At 46.5% G+C, this 13,797-nt stretch overlaps 1 protein-coding gene across 2 annotated transcripts in view; it reads left to right on the top strand.

Moving 5' to 3' along the window:
- The first annotated feature begins 9,210 nt into the window (after positions 1-9,210).
- TGFBRAP1 (transforming growth factor beta receptor associated protein 1) overlaps positions 9,211-13,797 on the top strand; it is a 62,330-nt gene continuing 57,743 nt past the window's right edge. For both annotated transcript variants that reach the window (XM_012471483.3, XM_012471484.3), the window contains exon 1: positions 9,211-9,325. The gene's annotated coding sequence lies outside the window, so the exon portion shown is untranslated. The remainder of the gene's footprint in view (positions 9,326-13,797) is intronic.

Genomic DNA, 13,797 nt, shown 5'->3' with positions numbered 1-13,797 from the left:
GCCGGGCTCTTTCTCTCTCTGCTGGATCTGGTCCTGCTTGCAAAAATCTCCCAGGGACCAGAGAAGAGAGGGGGATGTCAGACGTAGAAACAAATGGCGTGTCAAGTTTGCAGGAAGAGAGAGAAGAGTGAAGTTCCGGGAGCCGGCCACGATCGGTCGCGCCTTCTATGACGTCCAACGGCAGAGGCCAAAGGGATTCCTGGGGCAGCCTAGAGGGAAGGAATTCTGGGGCCAGGCGCGGTGGCTCACGCCTATAATCCCAGCACTTTGGGAGGCCGAGGCGGGTGGATCACGAGGTCAAGAAATCGAGACCATCCTGGTCAACATGGTGAAACCCCCCGTCTTTACCAAAAATACAAAAAATTAGCTGGGCATGGTGGCGCGTGCCTGTAATCCCAGCTACTCAGGAGGCTCAGGCAGGAGAATTGCCTGAACCCAGAAGGCGGAGGTTGCTGTGAGCCGAGATCCCGCCATTGCACTCCAGCCTGGGTAACAAGAGCGAAACTCCATCTCAAAAATAAATAAATAAATATGGCAGTGGTTGTGTCCGAAGTTATCGTCTTTTTCTTTGTTTAACCTGTTTCTTGTCTCTTCAGTGCCCTCTGTATAATGTAAGACCAAAGGCTTTATTTAGTGAATTCCCTGTAACTCCGGCGCCTTGGACAAATAGGTATTCAAGTATTTGTTTCCTGAAAAAATACTCTGAATTAATCTACTCACATGTAAAAAATAATAACCCGGCCGGGCGCGGTGGCTCACGCCTGTAATCTCAGCATTTTGGGAGGCCGAGGCGGGTGGATCACGAGGTCAAGAGATCGAGACCATCCTGCTCAACATGGTGAAACCCCGTCTCTACTAAAAATACAAAAAATTAGCTGGGCATGGTGGCGCGTGCCTGTAATCCCAGCTACTCAGGAGGCTGAGGCAGGAGAATTGCCTGAACCCAGGAGGCCGAGGTCACGGTGAGCCTAGATCACGCCATTGCACTCCAGCCTGGGTAACAAGAGCGAAACTCCGTCTCAAAAAAAGAAAAATTAATAACTGGCTGAGAAACGCCAGTAATAACCGCCAAACGTTTGTTAGCCATTTACAGTGTGCCAGAGACTGCATTTTACGTGTATTATCACATTCCTCAGAACAGCCTAATGAGGTATATATTATTAGAATGCCTATTTTTCAGATGAGGAAACTGAGGCATAGAAAGGACAATTTACTCAAGAGTGAGGAAGTAGCAAGCGTAAAATCCAAATCTTCTGCATGTAGTAATAGCTACAGCAAAGTAACTTTAAATCGCTGTAGGTATCAATTATAGTGTAATTCCTAGGAATTAATTTACTAAGAAATTTTCTGCTTCTCTTTCACAATTCATGGGAGAGATATATACCCCTAAATATTTTGCACATTTAAAACTTAAACTTGATGGGCGTGGTGGCTTATGCCTGTAATCCCAGCATTTTGGGAGGCTGAGATGGAAGGATTGCTTGAGGCCAGGAGTTCCAGGCCAGCCTGGGCAACATAGTAAGACCCCATATCTACAAAAAAAATTTTTTAAAAATTAACCAGGCACTGTGGTGCCTCTGTAGTACTAGCTACTCGGGAGGTTGAGGTGGTAGGATCACTGGTGCCCAGCAATTCCACCCTGCAGGGAGGTAGGATCACCACACTGCACTCAGCCTGGGTGACAGAGTGAGACCATGTCTGAAAAAATAAATAAAAATAAAACTTGCAGATAGGTTCTGAATGTTTATTGTATGCATCCTCTATGATGTATCATTTTATTGGAGATTATTGCATTGTCTACAAAAATATGAAGAACTCTGAGGATGCCAAAAGATAAACCTTGAAAGAGGACTAGAAGTGAGATCCTCAAAAAAAAAAAAAAAAGCTAAGTGTTTTGCAATTTTTCTTAACCACTTATGTATGTAATATTTTATGTCTAGAAACTGAATTTCAGATTGAGAGGAAACTTAAAATTTCTCAGTCTAGTTCTTTCATGTTAGTGCCAAGAAAGCTGATCAGAAAGAGATTACATGACCTGCCCAAAATTGAACAGTCCTAAATCTGGGCCAAGGCAGCATCTGAGTGTCTTAAATTGGAGTTAAATGTATCAGTGTCATGGTATTAACATCATGATATTCCATATCTCAAATCTGATTTTATTTTCATTACAGTAGTGAAATAAATGTGATTAGTTATTATCCCCATTTCCTTCCCCAGGAGGCACATTGTTTTAGTATCAAAAACAGCTACCTTGGAAGAATCCTGGGCTAGAAACCTGACCTCATTTCAAGTTTTACTCTGTTGCACTGAGACCTTGGGTGAGTTACTCAGTTTCTCAGCCTCCGTCCCCTCATCAGGAAAATGTGGTGTTAACACTTTCTGTGAAGAATGATCAAAGGAGTGGAGATTATAGAGATTATAAACACACTTGGCACAGAGTAAGTTTAAGAACTGGCAGCTGGTTTTTATAAAGTTAACGGTCATAGAAGAGAGGAAAGGGCAGGCTTTGGAGTGACTCAGAGCTGGATTATAACCTTGGCTTCTTCAATCACCTAGGACATATACTCTCCAGCTGTAGCTTCCTTCCCTCTGAGATGGAAATTATAAGCCATCTTGCAGTGTTTTGAGGATTGGAGTTAGTGTATAAAATGCCTCTTCTGTTGGCTCTCCTTGGAGATTTGTTGTATCCTATTGATTGTCATCAAAGAAAAGTAGTGGCAGGATGATGGCATAAGAGGGAAGAACCTTGAGTTTAATAGTCTGAAAAAGTGGTTACAGGTTATTGCTGTGCTTTTTCTCTCTGTGGGTTTCTGAACCCATCGCCTAACCTGAAGCCTCAAACTTCATCTGCAGAAATGTTTTGTGGCAGGTAAGATATCTTTTTTTTTCTCCCAGTACTTCCCAGTTTAAAACTAAGAGTACTTCCTTGGTTAAAACTAATTCTATTAATATTATTCTAGGTTCCTGTAAAGCAGAACTCTTGAGATAGAAGGAGTGTTGTCTGAGGAAAAAAAAAAATCGCAATTGGGAGAGGAGGAACTTGAATGAGATTTACATACCCTCTCTCTTCCAAGGGAGGAGAGAATGTTTGGTGATGCCTGCCCACTCCTTCCTGGGCAGACCTTTTGTAGCATGGAACATTGGAGAATTTGCAGTCTGCTAACTGTTTCTGATTTAGGAGGTTGGTGGGGAGGCTTTATAATTTGCATTTCTAACAAGTTCTGAGGTGATGCTTCAAATATGTCCAGGCAGAAGGGCTGCCTCACAGAGATTTCTGCCATACCACATGGGAACTGAATTCACAGGTATCTCTAACCCTCGAGCCTGAAACCAAAAGACTGAAAACCAAACACTACAGTGGACAAAGAACATCTCAGAATTTCTGTGGAGACCAGTGACACAAGGACCTAAGGTCTCTCTCTTCTCATCTTGGCACTTCAGAAATCTCCCGAGTCTGGATAGAGCACTGGGGAAAGGGGCGGGGCCTCCCATTGATAAGATTGTCACTGCAGATAAATGGAGGTTTCAAATTGAAAGAAAGGAGGAGGGCCTCCTTTCTTTATTATTATTGTCACTGTAGGTAAATGGAGGCTTCAGATAGAAATAAGTTTCAGTTACAGAGAAGAAAATATCTTTGTTACACATTTGAGTTTGCAGACCTAAGATTCCTCCTGCTACACTATCATCTGTAACCCTAAGGCACTCAACATTTTAAGCTAACTATAAGGATTTTCACTTCACTTACAGATCCTAAGGTTTTATTCACTAACATTTTTATTTGGTGACTATAGTTGACAAGAACAAAGCTGTGGGGAACCAACAAACACTGCCGTGCCTGGCATTGCCACCTCACTAGATTGTGAGTTCCTCTGGGACAGAGTCCATACATTTCCTTCTGATCCCTCACTTAGCCATTAGCATGCACAGTGCTTGTATTTTGTAGATGCTTAATAAATGTTTGGCTCAATAAATGTTTGTGGAATGAATGCATGATGAACAAAATATATACTGAGGACTCTGGGGTTGATTCTTGTTGATAATGTAATATTGATAAGATAAATATGTTACAAATATTGTGTCAAAAATATACTTGAGCAGGCTGGGTGCAGTGGCTCATGCTTGTAATCCCAGCACTTTCAGAGGTTGAGGCGGGTGGATCACTTGAGGTCAGGAGTTCGAGACTAGCCTGGCCAACATGGTAAAATCCTACCTCCACAAAAATTAGCTGGGCGTGGTAATGGGTGCCAGTAATTCCATCTACTTGGGAGGCTGAGGCGGGAGAATCACTTGAACCTGGGTGGCGGAGGTTGCAGTGAGCTGAGATCGCACCATTGCACTCTAGCCTGGGCGACAGAGCAAGACTCCTTCTCAAATAAATAAAGATAATCTAGGCCAGATGTGGTTGCTCATGCCTGTAATCCTAGCACCTTGAGAAGCCAGTTGGGTGGATCACTTGAGGTCAGGAGTTCAAGACCAGCCTGGCCAACATCTGTCTGTACTAAAAATACAAAAATTAGCCCAGCATGGTGCTACATGCCTGTAGTCACAGATACCCTGGAGGCTGAGGAAGGAGAATCGCTTGAACCCGGGAGGTGGAGGTTGCAGTGAGCTGAGAATGCACCACTGCACTCCAGCCTGGGCAACAGAGACTATGTCTCAAAAAAAAAAAAAAAAAAAAAGCTAGTTAATCAGTATTTCAATATTGAGCATCAAGAATTTTAAAAAATTGGTTGAATGTTTTCTACATGCAGAAAGATACAGCAGAGAGCATAGACACAATCCTTGCCCTCCTGAACATGCAGCCAGTGAAAAGTGAGGAGCACACAGTATGCGTAAGTGTAAAGATTAAGTTTTTTTTTTTTTTTGAGACGGAGTTTCGCTCTTGTTACCCAGGCTGGAGTGCAATGGCATGATCTCGGCTCACCGCAACCTCCGCCTCCTGGGTTCAGGCAATTCTCCTGCCTCAGCCTCCTGAGTAGCTGGGATTACAGGCACGCGCCACCATGCCCAGCTAATTTTTTGTATTTTTAGTAGAGACGGGGTTTCACCATGTTGACCAGGATGGTCTTGATCTCTTGACCTCGTGATCCACCCGCCTCGGCCTTCCAAAGTGCTGGGATTACAGGCGTGAGCCACTGCGCCCGGCAAAGATTAAGTTTTGAGAGTAGACAGCAACTATGAAAGCATAGTTATAGCTGTGCAACTCAATCTTCATTAATCATTGTTCTCATTGGAACACATCTTTTTCACATTCTACAAAATACTCAACGTGGTATTTTGTATATACTCATGGTGGCTCATGCCTGTAATTCCGACAGTTTGGGAGGCTGAGGCAGGCAGATCACTTGAGGTTGGGAGTTTAATACCAGCCTGTCCAACATGGAGGAACCCTGTCTCTAGTAAAAATACAAAATTAGCCAGGCATGGTGGCACATGCCTATAATCTCAGCGACTCGGGAGGCTGAGGCAGGAGAATCACTTAAACTCGGGAGGCGGAGGTTGCAATGAGCTGAGATTGTGCCATTGCACTCCAGCCTGGGCAACCAGAGCGAAACTCCATCTCAAAAAAAAAAAAAAACAAACTCAACACTTGGTATGGGCCCAAGGAATATTTAATACATATTAAAAAATGAAGTTAATAATTGCTTTGAAAGCCGTATGACTGATATTTCTTCTTAAATGTAACCAATAGAAACAACATAAGGAAATTGGCCTATGCATATGTTTGCACATTTATGGTACAGGCATTTACATAGAGGTACCTGTCATTTGTGACACAGACTTCTCAGCAAGTTTCAGTAGGAGCAGGTGTTTCTAGATGGAATAATATGGAGCATGCCATTGTAAGAATCCTGTGATAAATCCTTTCATAAATATTTCTGAATGATCTCTTTAGTTACACTTTTTTTTTTTTTTTTTTGAGATGGAGTTTTGCTCTTGTTACCCAGGCTGGAGTGCAATGGCATGATCTCGGCTCACTGCAACCTCCGCCTCCTGGGTTCAGGCAATTCTCTTGCCTCAGCCTCCCGAGTATCTGGGACTACAGGCACGCGCCACCATGCCCAGCTAATTTTTTTGTATTTTTAGTAGAGACAGGGTTTCACCATGTTGACCAGGATGGTCTCGATCTCTTGACCTTGTGATCCACCCGCCTCGGCCTCCCAAAGTGCTGGGATTACAGGCGTGAGTCACCGTGCCTGGCCTGTTATACATTTTAACTCCTGAATCATCTAAAGTAGAACGCAAAGATTGTTCATAAACCATTCAAGACAGCTTTATATAAAAGAATAACTAGCTGAATTCTGGATTCTTACTGCTTTCTTACTAGCATGGAGTTTGGGACAAGTCATTCACCTTTTAAATTTTTTTTATTTATACTTTCCTAAGTAATTTACCTTTCTTTGTCTCAATCAACTCATCTGTAAAATGGTAAATTAATAGCGTCGACTTCATTGCTCAGTCAGTAGCAGTTTCTGAAGTCAGTGTCTGGCAGCCAGTAGATATCACCCGTGTAACTAGTCTTGTGCAGCTCTCTGTAATATGATCTGGTGGAAGACCAAAATACAAAAGCACAAGGGTGAATTCTAGGCTCAGCTGAGCCAGTGATTAGTTGACGACAAGTCACATAGTCTCTGTGACCCTGGGTAAAACGAGGAGACTGGATTTGCTCTTGTACCTTCCCAATCTCTGGCTCCACTAGCTGGTGGCCACCTTAGACTTGAGGGTCCATTCACTGATGCTTGCCCTTGAAGCTCAATTGCTGGTCAGATCTTTACACTCCTGGGAAGGCAGTCCCCTACCTGGAGACTGAGCCGGTGGCACTGGTTCCACTGGGTCAGAGCTGAAGCACCACTGGGGATGGGGCATTTATGTTGCCCTGAATCACACTAGGGTAGGGGGTTGGGGACAGGTCACAGGAAGATTGTTGATGGTCCTTTTTCTTTTTAATCCCTTTGAAACGGAAGACCATGGAGTAGAATCTAGTATCTGCCTTCAGGCTTGGGATAACATCTTTGTTTTACAATAGGCAGCTTGGCTGGAAGAAAGCTGAGGTCAAGGGTCACTAGCAGGTCCTAAAGTATGAAAATCACTGGGAAAACCTGACTTTTTATATGCTAATAATTGAGTACTGACAACTCTGGAGGGAGCTTTCCAATTATTTCATCATGAAATTGGACTTCGACTATATACTGAAGAGGAGTTCATGGATTCATGGTAACCTACAATTCTTCATTGCGGCCTGACCCAAAGGAAGCTACAATTGGGTTTTCCTAAAAGGAGGAAGATAGTCCTAGGCCTCCCTTCTCAAATAAGTATATCACGCAGGTGACCTCCGCCTATCAGGGGTCCCAGTCAGTTCCTGGGGCCCTGGGGAGCCTCGGGGGAGGACTTCGCATCCCAACCATTCCTTCAGCTCCTGGTGGGGCACCGGCGGCGCGTCCGAGCCTCCAACCTGCGTGGTCAGGTGTCCGCGGGCCCAAGCATTTGCCAGGATTCATTCATTCAGTCTTCATTCAGCAGGTATTTCCCGAGCGCCCTCCTCCTGTTTTGGTGTCAGAAACTGGGTGGCGAGCGAGCCAGGCAAAGCCCGGCTTCCCTGGCGCTCCCCGCGGCGGCGGGGGCGGAGGAGAGACCTCAGCTCCCACAGCTGGCGCGGACCGCGGGCTCGCCCGGGGGCGGCGGCCTCAGCGCCCCCCGAATGAACACCTCCTGCCCGCCGGCCGCCCCGCGAGGCGAGCCGTGTCGTGGCCCCGGTACACGGAGGGGGACGCCGAGGCCCGGAGTAAGGCCTCTCTTGGCCTGCGCGCGGAGCCAGGCGGCAGGGCCCGCGGACTGGCGGGCGGCGCGGGGACGTTTGCGCTCCCGCCCTCCGCCAGCGCCTGGCGGCCGCCCCACGTGACGGGAAGCGGCGGCTGCGGGGCGGGGCCAGGCCAGCCCAGGGGCCGCGGGCCGGAGCGGGGCGGCGGGGCCCCAGGCCGCGGGGCGGCGCGGGACGGCGGGCGCCGGCGCCGGTGAGTGCGGAGGGCGGCGGGGCGCGGGGTGCGGGGTGCGGGGCGCGGGGCGCGTGGGGCGGGAGAGCGGGGTCAGGAGGGCGGGGGGCTGGCGGCGGGGCGGGGTGGAGGGCGAGCCCGTGCGTGTGCGCTGGGGCAGGTGTAGTGGGGGCTGGAACGCGGCGTGGGGGGAGCAAGTGGCTGTACACTTAGGGGCAGGTGTGCGACTTGGTGGGTGTCCCTTGTGGGGGCCGGCTAGCCTGCTGGGGTGAGCAAGTAAGTGTTCACGTGTGTGTGGGATGCGGCGTGCACGGGTGTGGGGTCAGCAAGTGTGTATGTTGTGTGTGAGGAGTGTGTGTGTTTTTAGGGCAAGGGAAGACCCAAGAGACCTCGTCCTTGATTTGGGTTTTCCGAGGAGAAAGGCCAGGAAGGACTTGCACATCCACCCCTTGTATGGAATGGTGTTGGCGCTGTGATTGAGGTTTCTCAGAGCTCTTTGGATTTGAGAACTCAAATTCGGGTCACACTCAGGCCTGAATTGTCCTGAACGGGAGAGTGGGCAGGGGCGTGTTGGGGAGCAGGAAAGAGGGCTGTGCTGGGCTTCCTGGCCCCTGTTTTTAGCACCAGGTCAAGGGCTGGAAGCTGTCATCCCCGTGGAATTTTTTTTCTTTCCATTGCCTTCCGGAGGTGCAGGTGCAAGTTAGTCCGCCTGCCTCCCTGTGTTACAAGTGCTGATATCTTTAAACACGGAAGCTGTCCAGTTGTCTGCACCTGCCGTGGCTTCTATGCAAGGGCTGCTGAGTGACCCTTAGGAAGCCTCCTATCTGGCTGCTAAAAATGGGGGCTCACGGATCACGTAGCAGCTGTGGTCAAAACATGTCTGAGCATAGTTTAATCATTGATGAAGTGCTCATGGGCAAGCACCTTGTCTATCAGAAAGGCAGGCAGCTGCAGATGTGATTGTGATGGCAAGTTAAGGCACTGATAAGGTGTGCAGGGAAGATCCTACTGCAGTGTGTGTTGGCTTGCCTGGAGTCAGGACGAATGAGTGTAGAGGGGCTGTGTGGTGGCTGCTACTCTCTCATTGTAGATATGCTTCTCTCTGTTGGTCAGCCGGAAGCTGGCAGATAACTGAGAGCTTGCAGCTCCATGGTCAGTCGGAAGGAACACTTGGTCAGCTGCTTCCTTTTCTTTTTCCTTCCATTTCTGCCAGCCAAGCAACCTCAACAGTCATTGCAGCTGCTTCTGTGATGTGTAGCAAAAGGCTGCCTGGGATACTAGAAAGTCCACTGGCTGGAATCTGCTGGAACCTGTCCACAACTGCCCTGCTCCAGGTCATCTATGAAATGGGAGTGGTGCTCTGTGGTGGTAATGAATGTGGAGTGTGGGTTCAAATCCTGCCTCTGCCATTTCCTGTGACCCTTGGACAATTTGTTGAACATTCTGTTGAACATTCTGAGTCTCAGGTTCTTCCATCAAAATAGGGATAATATTAGAAAAGGCACATGGATTCTAATAAGAAATTGTGCCTGGAAAGGATCCAGCACAGGGCCTGGTACTTAATAGGTGCCCAGTACATTACTGTTGACAAATATAAATGAGGGTGTAGAGCCAGGTCTCCCTCAGCCCTGAAAATGTATAGTTTTATGTTTCGAGTAATTGTTAACAAATTCTTTATTTACTCTGGAGTTAGACTTGTGGATTCTGAATTCCAGTTTGCTGTGTACATCAAGGTATGCGTTATACAGTTGAACTGGGTGAGAGGTGAGGTGCCACTCTTAGCCTTCATTCACTCTGCTTTTTCCCCATGCACAAGGGGATTGTGCATGGCAGTCCCCTTGTCGTAGCATTGGAGGCAGAACATTTTCACCACTGTAGGAATCCCAGGACCAATCTAGCCTTGGTTTAAAGCCTCCAGAGACAGGGATTTGTAAAGGGCCCATTCTTCATTTAAGCAGCTCCAGTTGAGGAGTTTTAAAAGCATAGAGCTCACTATTTTTAAAATGCTATGTTTTCTTTCTGTTGTTGTCTTTTGGGTGGCTTTTTGCTGTTGTTTTTGAGACAGGGTCTCATCTGTCACCCAGGCTAGAGTGCAGTGGTGTGACCATGGCTCATTGCAGCCTTGATCTTCCAGACTCAAGGGATCCTCCCACCTCAGCCTCTCAAGTAGCTTGGACCACAGGCTTGCACTACCACACCCAGATACTTTTTAAATTTTTTGTAGAGATAGGGGTCTCCCTATGTTGCCCAGGCTATTCTCAAACTCCTGGCCCCAAGCAGTCCTCCTGTCTTGGCCTCCCAAAGTGCTGGGATTACAGACCTGAGCCACTGTTCCAGCCAAAAAATTGCTGTATTTTCTGAGTCTGAGCTGCAGCTAACATTTCTGTTAGGGGGAAAAAAATGAAGTTATTTGGCTTATTCCTTCATACTAATATTACAGATTTGTGATCTTTTAAGAAAATTCAAAGAAATTTTATTTAATGGGTTAAGTGTCTTCATCTTGGTCCGAATCCAGTCCTCATTAGAAATACATTAAAGTAATCATTTGTGGGGACCAGGTGTTTGGATACTGCCAAATAATTTGGCTCAGACTTTACAACTCATCTCTGTAGCAAACCTGACTCGTTTTTCTTTATTAAAAAAATGCATACCTACTAAATGAATCTAGAATAACAACTTAATTTGGTGCTACCCCAAACGACTTTAAGAGCTTCATGAAAAGTGAATTATGAAATCTCGCAGATGATTTGAAATCAAGACCTTTTCTTAATAGTCAAGTAGCTGCTGTTGAGAAAGTTAAAGATTTAAGAAAAAAATCATGTATTTAAAGATGACAACTGACTAGATATTGTGGGCTACCAAGTCCTGTAGGTACTCAATTCTTTTTTTTTTTTTTTGGAGACAGGGTCTCACCCCATCACCCAGGCTAGAGTGCAGTGGTGCTGTGTTCTTGGCTCACTGCAACTTCTACCTTCCAGGCTTGAGTGATCCTTCCACCTTAGCCTCCCAGGTAGTTGGGGCTACAGGCGCAGGCCACCATGCCCGGCTAATTTTTGTATCCTGCTATAGAGACAGAGTTTCACCATGTTGCCCAGGCTGGTTTTGAACTCCTAAGCTCAAGCAATCTATCTGCCTTGGCCTCCCAGCGTGCTGGGATTATAGGCATGAGCCACTGCCCCTGGCCAGTACTTGATAATTCTTTGTGGCTGTCTGAAGGTTCAGTATTGAGGAAGAGGCTATGAAGTAATGCCATATTTTTGTTCTGCTCTTCTTCTACCTCCCACTTCTTTTCCTAAATCCCTTTAATTCTAACTGTTGATGGTACTCTTATAGGATGTATATTGTGTATATGTATGTGTATACATATATGTTTATATGTATTTAAATAATTTTTATTAGTATTGCCCAGGAAAAAGGATACCAACTATGAATAATTACATATATTAGATATACACCATGATAATATTGAGATGACAAGTTAGATATTAGACCTTAGCTGTCTTTTTTTTTTTTTTTTTTTGAGACAGTCTCACTCTGTCACACAGGCTGGAGTACAGTGGTGCAACCTCGGCTTACTGCAACCTCCGCCTCTTGGGTTTAAGCAATTCTCTGCCTCAGCCTCCCAAGTAGCTGGGATTACAGGCACATCCCACCATGCCTGGCTAAATTTTTGTATTTTTAGTAGAGACCAGGTTTCACCATCTTGGCCAGGCTGGTCTTGAACTTCTGACCTTGTGATTGACTCGCCTCAGCCTCCAAAGTGCTGGGATTACAGGTGTGAGCCACCACACCCAGCAGCTGTCTTTTTTTTTAATCCTCTCTCTTTTTTTTTTTCAGATACGCTTGCAGATTATTGGAACAGGTTCATTGCACTATACCTACTTGTCTCTCACATGAGTGCAAAAGATAAAGTGAAATGGTTGTCAAGTAGTGTCTTCATTTTCAAAGCGGGGGGAGTTGACTTTGGTACAAGCCAATAAATGTATGTTGATTACTGAGAAATTTCAAGATTGAGTCGTTGAGATGGCTGTGGGACTTAGAGAAGAACATGGGACCACTATGGGTCACAGCTCAGGAAAAGCAGTTGCTGTCACATAAACGTGTATTCTGTTTTGGTAGGATTACTGTGTTAGTAGAGAAGTGTGTCAGGATACTATTCTGAATCTGAATTTCAGCAAGCAGATAGAGTCACAGGATTCCTCTTCCAGATTCACGGTAGGGAAGTAATAGCAAGGACTCCTCAGGAGGCGCTGTGGCAGCCAGCATGCCAGTCTAAGTACCATAGTGGCCTCCTGCTGAGAGTTGTTGCTTTGTTCAGGACTGAATTCTAGGAGAGGATCTGAAATCATGCTTGTCCCCCTTCAATCAATAGAGTGGGAAGAATATGGCCTTGGAGTCATGAACAAACACTAGGGACAAAGCCCTGTTTTATCACCTTGTAGCTAGGTAACCTTGAGCAAGCCACCTAAGATCTCTGTATCATAATAATGTCCACCTCTCAGCATCAAGGTAAGAATGAAAGGAAATCACTATATTGAGTGTGTAGTGTCCCACCAAAACCAGTTTTTGGGCTCTTAGGAAGGGGCAGTCAGGGTGTCAGCCAGGGCTGTGCCTACAGGTGCCATCCATCGTCCAGGCTTGGGGCAGCATTGACCTTGGGAGCCAGTGTGGCATCTGATTAAGGATGTGTGCTTTGGAGCTGTCTGCCTGGATTGGAATCCCAGTTTTCTACTACCAGCATGGCTCTTCCACCTTTCAAGACCTCCATTGCCTTCCTCTTCATCCAGAAGTAGCTGGAGAACAGTATAGGGGAAACACACAGCCCAGTCCACATTTCTGTTTTATAGAGGAGAACACAGGCCCAGACAGGCTCTTAGTGAGTTGCCTAAAATCATCAGAAGTGACCAAGCAACAGGCAGAGCCCAGGATTCCCAGATTAATGTCGGGAATGTCTACTATACAGCGTGCCCATATTTACCACAGTTCACTGCGGGGGTGGCCTAGTTTCACTCTGGGGCCTTCATCCTTCCTGAGGGGCTATGCTCCTTCTCAGCCTGAGTGTGTACCCTCAGAGCCCCCCACCTGCCTGCTTCTCCCAAAGCTCACGGTGTGTCAGATTCTGAACACAGCAGGAGTCAGCTCACATTCACCCCAAGCCAATCTCAACCCCTCTGTGGGGGGAAATACTCCAAATGAGCAAAACTCCCAAACTCTCCTCTTTGAAATGCATTTTCAGAAGGAAAAACTTTTAATTTGTGGTGTTATTCATGCTTGTAATTTTAAGCTAGGACACTAGACTGGAGAAAAATCACCTCCAAAAGTGTCTCCATAAAAAGATCATAAAATGGCTCCAGTATCCCAGAGCCTGCTAAGGGAGTCCTCTGCTGGGCTGTGGGGCATTGGTTCATGTATGTCCTTTTTTTTTTTTTTTTTTTTTTTTTGAGACGGAGTTTCGCTCTTGATACCCAGGCTGGAGCGCAATGGCGCGATCTCGGCTCACCGCAATCTCTGCCTCCTGGGTTCAGGCAATTCTCCTGCCTCAGCCTCCAAGCTGGGATTACAGGCACGCGCCACCGTGCCCAGCTAATTTTTTGTATTAGTAGAGACGGGGTTTCACCATGTTGACCAGGACGGTCTCGATCTCTTGACCTCGTGATCCACCCGCCTCGGCCTCCCAAAGTGCTGGGATTACAGGCTTGAGCCACCGCGCCCGGCCCATGTATGTCCTTTTTAGTCACTGACACTCATACTCTTAGGACCGTTTTCATTTCTGCCACAAAGGAGATTCCCAGGTCTCTTTTCTCTT

The sequence above is a fragment of the Aotus nancymaae genome, unplaced genomic scaffold (genome assembly GCF_030222135.1).
Source record: "Aotus nancymaae isolate 86718 unplaced genomic scaffold, 86718_ANA_hifiasm-v0.15.2.pri h1tg000131l, whole genome shotgun sequence".
In the NCBI taxonomy this organism is placed as follows: domain Eukaryota; kingdom Metazoa; phylum Chordata; class Mammalia; order Primates; family Aotidae; genus Aotus; species Aotus nancymaae.
This window is presented reverse-complemented; position numbering and strand designations above follow the sequence as displayed.